Below are 14,454 nucleotides of genomic sequence, written 5' to 3' on the forward strand. Positions count from 1 at the left end.
TTACAGAGTAGAGGTGATGCATACAGAAGTGTTGAAAGAAGGTGAGAGCGAGCTGTGTCATTTTTAGCTGGAGGGGGTTAGGAAGGCTTTTATTCTGTAAAATGACCCTATTTTTTTATTGATGGATGTTATGTGATCCTATCTCGCCTACATTCTGTACTGATGGGCTCGGAGCCGATCCCTCGGCTCCGACTCGGCACGCTATGCTATAGAGCGAAGCCTCTTATTGGCTGAGATATTCTCTATCCCAGGATGCACCACCACTAATCCCCTAGATCTCGTTTGCCGCTTACAAGCTAGGACGTGGTCTCAAACTTGGCTGAGCTAAGTGCTGTTTTTTTCTAAAGTTTTCCTGTCAGGAAATTCTTTATTCTTACCCAAAAGCTGTTTTAACAGCTATTGTTGTTGTACGAGTGTTTTTTGATATACTTTTGTGGTAAATTTGTGGGTTTGTTTAGGGAAAGGTTTCCCGTTTAAGTTAGAGGGGCCTTCCCCTATTCATTAGCAGTTTCTATTTTCTATTTTCTTTTAAGGAGGTCAAGTACCTGTTTGAGTTAGAGGGTTCTTGGCCCTCCTTTTTGCTGTTGGTCTTAATTGTATTGTACTGGTATTTTGATTTATCGCTTAAAAAAAAAAAAAAAAACTTTAGTGTTGTTTAAAATCTGTGTTTTTTTCTGACTACATAGTGTTCTTTACTACTGTTTTAGTGACTGCTTCAGAGACATTATGTCTAAAGAACATAGACCCTCAGGGTTTAAGAAGTGCACGAGGTGCAGTTATAAAATGTCGATAACTGATGATCACTCCTCGTGCGTATACTGTTTAGGCGCCAAGCACCTACAGGAGTCCTGCAGCGTGTGTCACGCCTTTTCTTCTAGGGTCCTCCAAGAGAGGAAGAATAAATTAATCTTGAAAGGGCTGATTAAACCCTCCTTCGAGGAGGCTTTATCTTTCTCATCCTCTCCAACTAAGAAAAAGAAAGCGTCGGCTCCGACCAGCCCGTCGGAACCGACTACTAAGAAATCCAGGCAGGCTTCTCCATCGGCTCCACGGACTTCGGAGCCGAGGGCGGAATGGTCTGCCTCGATGCCCCCAGTCTCGACTCCTCTGGTTTCGGAGCCGATGACTGGGGCTTCGAGAGGCGGGTCACCTTCATCGGCTCCACTGATATTGGAGCCGATGAGGGTTGCCGGCTCAGACTCTTCCCCTTCGGCGCCGAAGCCCTCCTCGGCACCGAGGGAAATTGTTTTGGGATCTCCCTCGGCACCGATATTGGTTGAGTCCATTCGGAGCCGGTCCCCCAGTCCTTTGGAGCCGATGGAGAAGTCGGTTCGGACCCGATCGGTTTCATCTAGTTCTTCCAAGATGTCTGATTCGGACATCGACAGGGTGCTCCTAAGACTATTTCAGTCTCCTGTGTTCCAAAAATTAGTTTCGGCTCCAGCCCATTCGGCTTCGGAGCCGATGGCCCACCCTGTAGTTCTGGTTCCTCCTCCAACAGCCTCGGCACCATTGGAGCCGGTGCTGGTGGAGCCGATGGAGGTTTACGGGTCGGCCCCGACCCTTACTCCAACACCGGCTCTCGAGTCGGAGTTCGGTACATGGACCTCCTCTGTCGGCCCCGGGGGGACGCTTCGGGACTGATGTTTTCGGTTCCAAGCCTTCCTCTCAGTGCATCGGCTGTGGGGGTACCGTCTACTGTTGTGGCCACGGGGGTTGGACCTTCCCAGGATTCTGGTGGTCCGGCCTTCAGGGCCATGAGGAGTGCGTTAGCCAAATCTTCTTTGGCTACCTGCACAGTCTCACCAGCACCTTCCCTACATATGGAGACTGGGTCTTTGGCAGTCCCCCTGTCCTTAGACAGCGGAGCCCCGGGGCCTGAGGTCACCCCCACTGGGGGTCCCCCCCCCCTGGAGGTCCCTCTGAAGCTTCTTCAGAGGAACCCCCAAGGAAAAGATCATGCAAGAGGAAGCACGTTGACTCCCCTGATGAGTCTCTCACGTCAGACACTGATCTTGATGATGCAGAGGGGTCCCCTAAGTCGTCCTCAGATGATGTCTCCTTTACAGACATCCTGGAAGCCCTCAAACGACGAGGTGGCTGGCACTCCAAACCCCCTTCGCTGATGAGTCGGTGTTCCTTAAGGCCTTCGGGGCTCAGCCCTCCGCCTCCTGGGTGTCTCCGCCCTTCGACGAGCTCCTCGATTTGATCTGTCGAAGGGCGTGGGAACATCCAGACTCTGTGGAACCGGTGCCTGCTCGCCCGAATAAGTTCCTATCAGCACCCCCAGAGAAGGAGTTTTTGACAAAAGGTGTGGCTGTAGATGCCTTGGTGGTGGCATCTGCTACCCAACAAGATGTAGCAGAGGCTTCGACGTCCGTCCATCCTCCTAATAAGGAGTCTAGGAGCATGGATCGGTACGGGAAGCACACCCTCAGTTCAGCGGCCTTTACCTTAAGGTCCCTGAACTATTTAACACACTTCACCAGGTTTCAGAGGGATCTGATCAAGGAGATTTCAGATACCCTCTTGGGTAACCTACCTGAGCAGCTGGCCCAGACGGTTGGCTCTCAGTTGGCTACGTTGTCATCGATATCTAACTCGTCCATGAGGCTCATTTCATATGCGGCCGAGGGGGCGAGTAGAGCGGCAGATACGGGTATTGCTCTACGGAGGCAAGCCTGGCTCCGCCTGTGTCATTTTGCGGAAGCCTTCAAGTCTTCCTTTGCTGACGCTCCCTTTGATGGGTCCTCTTTGTTTGGACCCAAGGTAAAGGACACATTGACCCGCTGCGAGCAAGAAGGTAAGACTTTGACTGCCATAGGGGCACGATTTTCCACTCCCTTTCGGCCTTATTCCAAGGCTAAAAGAGGAGGGAAAATGTGGTTCTGTAGATCCCAGAAGTCTTATCCCTCACAGCAGGACGATCCCCCTTCTAGAGGCAGAGGAGGGGGAAATTTTTCTGGAAGACGCCGTCCCAGAGGCGGCAGAGGCCCCCGCAACACTGGAGACCGCGAGTCCTTTCGTGGCTCTTCAGCCTTTCACAATCCCTGAGGGATTGCCCGACTGTGCAGCTCCGGAGCCAGTCGGGGGTCGTTTTTCGAGGCACCTAAAAGCCTGGGAAGGTATCACTCAGGACTGATGGGTGCTTCGAATTATCGCCGGAGGTTACGCCATCCCCTTTTCTCACTCCCCACCTCCGTCCAAGAAAATCCCGTACCCGCCACCCAGTCAACGGGAAATTGCAGCCTTAGAAGTCTCAAAGCTGCTTCAAAAAGGAGTCATCCAACCAGTCCCCGCAGACCAGATTGGATTAGGGACTTACTCAAGATTCTTTTAGGTGCCAAAAAAGACCGGGGACTTGAGGCCCATTTTGGATCTCAGCATTCTAAATCGTTCAGTCAAAAAGTCCAAGTTCCGAATGGTCACCCTACAATCCATTCTCCCACTGCTGGAGAAAGGTGTTTGGATGTGCTCCATAGATCTCAAGGACGCTTATTACCACATCATGGTAGATCAGGCATCCAGGAGACATCTGCGCTTCAGCCTAGGAGACAGTCATTTTCAGTTCCGCGCGCTGCCCTTTGGTCTCACCACAGCCCCCAGGGTGTTCACCAAATGTTTGGCGGTCGTGACTGCTCACCTGAGGAGTCTAGGATTCCAGGTGTTTCCGTATCTAGATGACTGGCTCCTAACTGCCACCTCCAGGCGTCTACTATCGCAGAACCTACAAGCCACAATATCACTGGGCACTTCCCTTGGAATCACATTCAGTTGGCCAAAGTCTGTGTTGCTGCCATCTCAACGCATAAGATTATTCGGAGTAGAGATAGACTCAAACCGAATGCGGGTCTATCTTCCTACAGAAAGGATACAAACCATACAGGCTCAAGTTCGAGCCTTACTTCTCAGAGCCAAAGCTCCAGCCAGAATGGTCCTGCAGCTATTGGGATCTATGTCCGCCACTGTTCTTCTAGTTCCCCTAGCAAGGTTGCATATGAGAATTCTCCAGTGGCTTCTTTCAACACAGTGGTCCTTTCAGGATCTCCCTCTCAGTCACCTCATACGGATCACGGAAACCTGCAAACGGGACCTTCGCTGGTGGCTGGTGCCCTCCAATCTGGATCAGGGACGACCCTTTGTTCCACCTCCTCCTGTGGCCACTTTGACTACAGACGCCTCCCAGATGGGGTGGGGGGGGGGCATTCCCTGGGCAGGTCAGTCCAAGGCAAATGGCATTCGGAAGAGCCTCCTTCATATCAACATTTTAGAAATGAGGGCAGTGTTTCTGTCCCTACAAGCCCTTCACGATTACCTCCCTCAGGGCGTAATTGCCGTTCACTCCGACAACATGTCAGTAGTCTGGTACCTGAACAAGCAGGGAGGGACCAGATCCTACCCCCTTTGCAGAGAGGCCATGAGAGTTTGGGAATGGGCAGTGATGACCAAACATTTTCTAGTGGCGACTCATATCCCTGGCAAGTCCAATGTGATAGCCGATAGACTGAGCAGAACTATCCTCTCTCCTCACGAGTGGTCTCTGAACAATACAGTGGCAACTCAGATTTTCAGCAAATGGGGAATTCCTTGTTGCGACCTCTTCGCAACCCCGCTGAACGCGAAGTGCAAAAAGTTCTTCTCCCTCACTCTGGCTCCGGGGGAGAGCCTTATGGACGCACTAGCCCATCCTTGGCCCACCGGCTTGCTATACGCCTTCCCCCCAGTTCCCCTCCTTCCCAGAGTGATCCAAAAGGCATCTCACTTGGGGAGCAAAATGATCTTAGTTGCTCCTTACTGGCCTCGTCAGGTATGGTTCCCCTATCTTCGGAAATATGCACTGGACGGTCCATGGTTCCTAGATCAGATCCCAAACCTATTAATTCATCAGTCGGGACTACTCCACCAGTCCCTTCACACTTTGAAGTTAACAGCTTGGCTCCTCCTCTTCCGACTATAGTCAGGAATCATACCTTAGACCCGGAAGTCATACATATATTATCTTCGGCCCACAAGTCTGCCACTAAGAAATTGTATACTAGCAAATGGAAGAGATTTGCTATTTGGGCTCAACTCCGGGGTCTGGATCCCATCACTACTCCTGTATCGGAAGTCCTAAAATTTCTAACCTCCCTATTCAATCAAGGTTCTTCAGTCTCTACCATCAAGGTCCAATTGGCAGCTATTTCCAATTTTCATGAATATAAACCCACCTTTAATGAGCAACAGATTGTGTAAGACCTTCATGAAAGGTGCTGCGCTTTTACGACCTCCGATTTCTCATCCTGCTCCTCCATGGGATCTCGATGTGGTGTTACGTGCCTTAACTTCCTCCCCCTTCGAACCGGCAGCAACATGTGATTTGAAATTTTATCGTGGAAAACTGCTTTTCTGGTCGTGATTACTTCTGCCAGAAGGGTTTCAGAGCTTCAAGCTTTATCTGTAAAACCTCCGTACCTGGTTTTTCACAAAGATAGAGTATCTCTCAGGCCTAATCCATCCTTTGTCCCTAAAGTTTGTTCCAGTTTTTGCCTACAACAGTCATTAGAACTTCCAATTTTCTTTCCAAAGTACTCAAACAAAGCGGAATACATATTCCACACATTGGATGTCCACAGGCAATTGCGTTTTTATTTAGATAGGACCAAACAAACAAGGAAAACAGATCAATTGTTTGTCTCCTTTTCGGATAATAAATTGGGCAAAGCCGTCACAAAGGTCACTATTGCCAAATGGATCAGGGACTGTATTAGTCAAGCTTATTCCTCTTCTAATAAAGAGCTTACGACCTCTGTCAAAGCTCACTCTACAAGAGCTATGGCTACTTCGATAGCATTCCATTCTAAGCTTGCCATTAGTGACATTTGTGCTGTGGCTACGTGGTCTTCCCCGCACACTTTCATTTCCCACTACAAATTGGATGTGGCATCTCGGGGGCAAGCTTCATTTGGTTCCACAGTGCTCAGGAGTGTTTTCCAGTGAGCCACCCAGGATTTAGGTGCTAGGGACGCTGTCCCATCAGTACAGAATGTAGGCGAGATAGGATCACATAACATCTTTTAGTTATGTACTCACCATAACTTTAGATGTTTGGGATCCATCTCGCCTACATTCCCAATAACCCACCCTCCTTCCCCCTTCCTTGGAGATCAGAAGAGATCGGACGGTCCTGTTTCATCTTGAAACATCTGGCAATGTTATATAAACAAGTTATGTGTGTGTGCATGAATGCGGACAAACAAGATCTGGGGGATTAGTGGTGGTGCATCCTGGGATAGAGAATAGCTCAGCCAATAAGAGGCTTCGCTCTATAGCATAGCGTGCCGAGTCGGAGCCGAGGGATCGGCTCCGAGCCCATCAGTACAGAATGTAGGCGAGATGGATCCCAAACATCTAAAGTTATGGTGCGTACATAACTAAAAGTTTTGGTCAGTTGGTTGACATGTAGGTCGAATTTTAAGGAAAAAGAAATCCAAAGGCACACCACCACAAATAAAAGCAGACTTTATTCCAATAAGGTAAAATCCAAAATCCAAAACAAGAAAAGACCAGGTCAGTTAGCGCTTTCGCGTTAACCATCAACGCTTCATCAGACTATATAACCAGTGGTTCCTAACACACTTCATTTTAAAGGAATAACATCCAATGAAAAGCACATAATGAAACAAATGACACATCCTGAAAATTAAACCCCTTAATCACTGAAGCAAATTAAAATTATCAGTATATATCATCGGAAAGCTATAAAACATATATAATATATATATAAAATATATATATAAGATTATATAAAAAACAGTATAGAAGATATGTGGATTCATGGCAAAACTCTAAAACACTGTGTGCTAAAAACTATCACTTAACCCATACTAAAAACTACATAAAAACTATGTATAACACTCAGTTTCACTCGTTTGTACTTCAGATACACATAGCTGCAAATAAATAGCAAATTCATATATGAAAAACAGATAAATATGCAAAAATATGTCTAAGATGTTTATGTCTAGAAAGCACTTATTATTCAATGGCAAAAAAAATAGGACAATATTATATATATAAAATTAATATATGTTGTTTGTCTTTCGTCTTTTTCCCGGTAAGGGGTCACCACAGCGGAACTCATGTCCGCTAATGATTGGCAGTAGATTTTTTACGAAACGCTGAGGTGCCAGCTCGACATTCAACCTTCAACGAAGGCATGCTCATTTACGCACGCATGTCTTTTGAATGCTTATTATTGCTAAAACATTTGTGTATAAGTCTGTGAAAAACTGGATAAATATAAACCTAAAAATGCTATATAAATATCATTAGCTAAAATACTGTATGAGTAACACATAAAAATTCAACCTTAATAAATATTTAAATTAAATGGACTAACATTTATAAGGTCTATCAACCAGAAAGGGTTTCAAAGAAACCCTATCATTAAAACCATGAGCCCAATCTGCTTCTAACTTCACTATCCATTTAGCTTCTTGCTTCTCTGTGTAATTTTTTTAGGTTACCTAATCTCGTAGTCTTACAAATAAGTTCTATGTCACTGAATTTAAACTTGTGTGTAGTGTCATAATGGATAGTATGTCTAGCTAATGCATTGGTATCATCTTCTCTGTTTATAGCGTATGAGTGTTCTCTCACTCGTTCACCTAATGTTCTGCTAGTTTTGCCAACACAGAATACATGACATTTCTCACAGACTGCAAGATAAACGAGATGTCTAATTCTGCAGTCCTTATAATGTTTGAAAACATAACGGTACCCCGTATCTGGATGTGTAAAAGTGTTGGTGGTAGACATAGATATACACACTGGTTGCAAGATCTACATGGATAAGTCCCTTGTCTAATGGATGTAACTCTGTTCATTTTAGAATTCTCTTAGCATAATAGGCGCTTCAGAGATTTAGTATTCCTGTAAAAAAACACTTGGATAATCACCTACTATTTCCTTGATTGTACTATTTATTGTTAGTATATTCCAGTTCTTCTGGACTATATCCCTCATCTTGTTGTTATTATTTGCGTAGGGTAACATAACTCTAATAAATTGAGATGTTGAATTGTTCTTTATCTCATTAGTTGCACTCCCTAGGATATATGGTCTTCCTGCACCATCTCTACTGGTGGTATCTGCTTCAAAAATTGTCTTCATTTCTTTTGAGCGATAGCCTCTTGCTTGAAATTCATTACTAAGATTCTTCAATGTGTCTTGAAAGACATTATCATTACTAGTTAATCTTGATGCTCTTAAGGCTTGGCTCTTGACTATGTTTCTATAAATGTGGGGCGGGTGCATACTATTTCGATGTAGTAGGGTATTTTTCCTACATGACTTTCTATACATCACTGTTTCAGTACCTTGTACCTCTTTCTTTATGAGTACATCAAGGAACTCTATACTATAATGCAGCCACTTAGCTGTTAAAAACAGGAACTGGGTAGTCCCATTCATATACTCTATAAACTCCTGGAGAGTCTCAGTATCACCTCCCCATACCAAAAAAGTCATCCACAAAACGTTTGTAATGGCATATGTTAAGTATTATAATGTTCATTCCTAAGGAGATATGTGTACTCCCAATATGCCATAACTAAATTAGCATATGAGTTGGCACATGGGGTACCCGTGGCCACCCCCTTGTTTTGCAGGTAGTACTGATCTTGATAAATGAAAACATTGTTCTCAAGGACTATCTCCATCAACACCAGAAGATAGGATGGTGAGGTAACTGTACTGGAAGGGGGTGGAAAAATGCCAGATGAAAGCAATAGGTGCTAGTAAAATGTAGGTAGAGGAATGGGGGTGGGAAGAAATAACCCATATGAAAGCTGATAGAATCTAGTAAGTGGGGGAGTGGCTATTATACTATAAATTTAGAGGTAGTGGGGGCGGGTGGGAATTGGGGGCAGGGAGGGGAGCGAAGTATGTATGAAAAATGTATAGTCATACCCTTTGGGAAAAACAAGGTAACCCCTAATTACCACATAGGTGGTAATCCATTAAACACGGGAGACGTTATCAGGGACCTGGGGACCCAAGTTGACAGTAACCTCTCTTTTGACACTCACATTGCCAAAGTGGTTAGGAAGACCTTCTACATTGCCCACCTGATCATGAAGGGATTCACATCCAGATCAGGAGAGGTCATTGTACCCCTGTACTCTTCACTTATCAGACCAATGATTGAGTACAACGCCCCATTCGGAATGTACCTTACCCGACACCTGCAGCAGTTGGAAAGACCCCAAAAGTTCCTCACCAAAAGGATAAAGGGGCTCAAACATATGTCATACGCTGCCCGACTGAAGAAACTCCAGCTCTATTCAGTCGCATACCGTCTGCTCAGTGGTGATCTGTGTCTGACATACAAGGCCATGTCCAACCCAGAATTAATGGACATGCTCCACCTCAAAAAATCCAAATCCACCAGAGCCACGAGAGCAAGAGACTTAAACCTCAACACAGATACAAATAGGACATGCTGGAGGGACAGATTCATCACCCAGAGACTCCCTACACTATGGAACAGAATCCCAGTCCATGTGAGGCAGAGCCCCTCACTGACTCTGTTCAAGAGAAATCTTGACGAGTGGATGGGAGATCGTAGGTTTACCCCGGGAATCATCTCTGTGTCACTGCTGGACAGAGGCACAGCAAATTAATGGGTATAGTATTCTCATCCTAAGGGGTGGTGAAAGCCACACACACTCTGGCTAGGCTTATAAATGCCCTAGGGCAGATAGCCTAGTATGAACCTATGAACCTATGAAGTGAGCCCAAGCATACCGTGGCTCTTGCAGTTTACAAGGTTTCCTTATTGAGTTGTTTGCAGACAAACTGAAGGTCAGAAGTCAGGGTATCAGTTTCAGGTTGCTCTCAAGGTAGATTTACAGTGGCCTGGAGAAACAGCAGTGAAGATCCACTATGGACTATAAGGCAAGAGGAGGGGAAGATAGATCAGAGACCATTACCAAACAAAAAGGAGACATCTAAACCATGCAAAGATAGTTCAAACTATAGATGTGAAGTTGTTCAATCTTGCCGTTTGTTCTTTACACGTGGGTTTGGAGCCAATCCATCAGCTACGAGTTGGCCACTTTCCAAGCTCAAGATCTTTGAGTTAGCTCAAGGCACAATCCCTTTCCCATGATGCTCTCCTACCAACCCCAGATCTAGTTTGCCACTGCAACAGATTGCACGATCTTCGGAGGAAGCTCGGGCCAGTAACCTTCTTTATTATATTTAAGAATTAAAAAATTTCTTATTAGACTATCAGGGATCTGATATTTGTGAGACTTCTCATATTTCTTGTTATTGTTGGTTAGTGTGTTGGTTGAAAGTTATATTTTTGTTTTCTAATTTGGAGCAGTTGCTCCTAGGCCTTTAGCCTTTCTTGAGTTGCATTTACTTGACAGGGCTCTGTCAAATTTAATTCCCTATCCCCTTATCTTTCTTAGAATTATTGTATTTGAACATTTTTTTTCAGATTTTTCACATAGTCATTGTAGTTCAGGGATCTGAACTTTCTAAGGAGTTCTGTGGTTTCGATTATTTGATATTGTTATCAGGGATCTGATATTTGTGTGTAATTGTTTATAATGTCAGAGAAACAAAAATCTGGTTTTAAAAGGTGTGACTGTGGACAAAAGATGTCCATCACTGATAACCATGTTTCTTGTGTGTACTGCTTGGATCCACTACATTTACAAGAAGATTGCTCTATCTGCCATTCCTTCAGTGGCAGGGCTTTATTAGAGAGAAGGAGGAAGTTGGTCGATAGAGGGCTGTCGAAGCCAGATTTCCAAGAAGCTTTAGACAAGACTGACCAGACCTCCAAGTCTTCGAAGGGGTCGAAGTCTTCTAAGGTGTCATCGGAGCACAAGTCTTCTGTTCTGAGCACCTCTGGGAAGACTCGGTCGCAGGCTCAACAGCCTTCGGAGCAGTGCACCGAAATCTTACATCTGAGCCAAATCATTGTGTTGAAGCCGATGTCAGAAGTTTTAAAGTCCCCGATCCTTTAGTCGGTGGCTTCTTCGGCTCCTTCGACCCATTATTCCAGTACCCTTTCCGACATCGATGTGGACCGCGTGGTGCAGAGACTTTTGGTGAACCCGGCCCTGGCCAAATTGCTTTCAGCTTCGACCCAGTTGGCTTCGAAGCCTATGAACCCCCCTACCACGATTTCTGCTCTTCCTCCGAGGCCAGTTGAGCCCTCAAAGCCAGAAAGAGAGGATCTGATAGTGGTGGAACCCTCTGAGCCAAGGCCTGTTCCAGTTGACCTTGACTTCTTCGGTTCTGATCGAAGAGTCTCAGAGCCGACACTCTCTCTCTGGTTCCGGGGGAAGAGAGTCGAACCAATGCTTTGGTCCCGACTCTTCCTCTCCGGACTTCAGCATAGATGAGCTTGGTTCCGTCCTCAGGTTCGGAACCTGTGGTCTCGGCCCCTAGGAGGTTGCCTTCTTCTTCGGAACTGGTGGACTCGTTGGGTCAGGAAACCTTCGATGCCATGAGGAGGGTCATGTTTGCTAAGGCCCTTACCTCTTCAGATCTTTCCTCTTCATCCCGTAAGGGGCCGCATTCTGTCCCTACACCACAGGTCCCCACCAAGCGTTGAGACACAGAGCCTCAGGTAACCCCATTGGGTGACCCCAGCTTGACTGAGACTTCACCAGACTCCCCCACTGACGAAGTGCCCAGAAAAAGACTGTGCAAGAGGAGGCATTTAGATTCCCCTCAGGAATCCTTAACATCAGATACCAACTTAGAGGAATCAGAAGGGTCCCCATAGTCCTCCTCTGAGGACGTCTCATTTGCAGACATCCTGGAAATACTAAGGCAGAGGGGTGACTGGCAGTCCCTTACCCCTACTGAGGCTCCTGGAGGCCTTTGGGTCTCAACCTTCCACTTCCTGGGTTACTCCGCCCTTTGACAAATTAATGGACTTGGTTGCTCGAAGGGTGTGGGAGTTTCCTGATTCCATGGAACCGGTCGCTCGGTGGCCCAACAAATTTATCACCTCCCCTCAAGACAGGTCTTTTCTTATGAAGGGAGTCCCAGTTGATGCCATGGTGGTGGCAGCGGTGGCGGCCACCAAGAAAGAGACGTCAGAAACCTCTACTTCTGTTCATCCTAATAAATTACTGTTGCTTTATTTCTGTTTGTTATGTTTAATTGGTTGATTGGTTCTATTGAAGGTTTCAAATGGGTGTGTCTTTGTATTGTATTTAAAAGTTTTGACTTCACTATTTGTCTTGGTTGTGAGGATGTCTTAATGTAGACGAAAGCGCATAACCAAGTGGATTTGTTACTTTCAAGATTTTTAGATTAAAACTGTGTTATAGCCTTCTGACTGGCTTCGTCGTCTTTATTATTGGAATTGTTTCGCAGCCTGGATACTTGTGGATTTATTTTGGTAACTCACATGGAATGTTATGGTAAGAACATAACTTCTTTTTATACAAAAATCCACTAAGCTTGAAAAACACTCTACAGTTAAACCGATCAGTTATACACTGAATAATAAACTGAAAAACATTAAATAAGCTAAGTGACTAACACCACTGTGAAGTAAGTCAACTCTGCACTGAAAAAGTATATTGAAAAACATAAAATAAGCTGAACGACTATCACCACTATGCAGTAAGTCAACTATATACAGAAAGTTAGATTAAAAACATGAAGTAAGCTGAGTGACTAACAGGACTGTATAGATGTTCAGCAAGTTGATTTGGGTAAAGACTAATTATAGATGCGCTACAATGGTAGACCACTCTTGCAGTTTACAAGGTTTCCTTATTGAGTTGGTTGCAGACAAACCAGAGGTCAGAAGTCAGGGTATCATTTTTAGATCACTCTCAAGGTAGATTTATAGTGGCCTGGAGAAACGGCAGGGAAGATCCACTATGGGCTGACATTATGTTCATTTATTTTGATTTTGTGATAAACATTATTGCTGTGAAAATTGTTTCTTCTCAGTGGTTACATTCCAACTTCTGCAAAAATTCTTCCCTCTTCCTCTGCATTTTCACACACTATCAGCTGATAACTGTCACTGATTTTAAGATATTGTAAGATTTTGTTTCAAAAACATTACATTCTTCCAGCAATACTTATAGGAAAGTTCAACATTATTTTCTCCTAAAATAGCAGATGTTTTGCTACTTTCCTTTCCGTTTCTGAAAAAGCATGTCTGAGAAAGGACCTTCTGATTTTAAAAAGTGTCTGAAATGTGGGCAGAAATTGCCTCTTTCAGACTCTCATGCTCTTTGTGTGTATTGTTTAGGCCTGCAACATCTTCAGGATTGTTCCATTTGCCAGAATTTCAATCCCAGGGCTCTTGTGGGTAAGATGAATAAACTTATACTCAAAGGTTTATTGCCATCTTCTTTTGGTAAAGCTACCACTGGGGCTCAGTCTCCCAAGATTAAAGCTAAGGAGTCCATATCAAAGTCTCCAAAGCCTTCCTTTTCCTCGACTCTGTCTTCGGAACCATCATGGAATAGATCAAAATCAAATCCGAGAAGATTTCAAAGCTCCTCCCCTTCAGATCCGAAGAAGAAACTGGTGGATCCTACATCCTTGGATTCAACAAAGAAACCTACTGATATGTCTGCTTTGGGTCCAACTATTATTCCAAGGACCAGGCATTCCCCTTCCTATGATCCTTCTAGGGTCCCGTTCCCTTTTCTGGAAAGGCGTTAATCAAATTTACCTTCCCTTGCCTTGTCTCATTCATCCAGTTTGACTGAGGACGATGTGGACAGAATGATGAAGAATTTTCTCTCAGCACAGATCCAGATGGATGTCTTACCAGCTCCTACCCCCTTGAGTCAGGAGGCCCATCCATCTACTACACCACCACTTCTCGCTCCTTCTCTGATCCCTTTTGTTGCTTCAGAGTCCCTGGGTCCAAACTTTCCAGGTCCATCTGGCTTGGATCCGAAGATAACTTTATCTTTGGACCCGAATCTAACTCTTGAGTGCACCGGCTTCGACATCTTCAGATCTGGATGACTCTCAGACCCAAAGCTTCCTTGTCAGATCTGAGGCGTTGGATTCAGCTCCAAAGGTTTCAGAGCCATCTCTGCACCATAGTGCTTCAGCACTGGATAGCTCTGCTCCGACTTCCTCCTCTCAGAGATTGCTTTCAGGGTGGGAGGTGATAGCAGTCCAGAAGCCTGCCTTCTTGGCACTGAGTTCTTTCTTCTCTCTGGAGCAATCTACCTTTGAGGTAATGAAAAGGGTATTTTCTACTCCGACAGGATTGATGAATTCAGCCCCCTTGGATCTTCAGTCTAGTTGTCAGATTGTCTGTGCGCCTGGAGCCTCATCATTCTTTGCCACATGGACAACCAGCTCGAGACCCTCAGACCACCCAACAGGGTTTCACAATCTCTTCATCACATCCCTGGAACACCCCCCACTGAGGAAGTCCCCAGGAAGAGAAAGTGC

General features: G+C 45.3%; 1 protein-coding gene across 1 annotated transcript in view; it reads left to right on the forward strand.

The window, feature by feature from the left end:
• The window catches only part of LOC122790522 (protein mono-ADP-ribosyltransferase PARP14-like), a 456,801-nt gene that overhangs the window by 301,248 nt on the left and 141,099 nt on the right, over positions 1 to 14,454 (forward strand). The gene's annotated exons all lie outside the window — the stretch shown is intronic.

This window comes from Protopterus annectens, chromosome 16.part0 (assembly GCF_019279795.1).
Source record: "Protopterus annectens isolate FY-2018-M chromosome 16.part0, PAN1.0, whole genome shotgun sequence".
Taxonomy (NCBI): Eukaryota; Metazoa; Chordata; order Ceratodontiformes; family Protopteridae; genus Protopterus; species Protopterus annectens.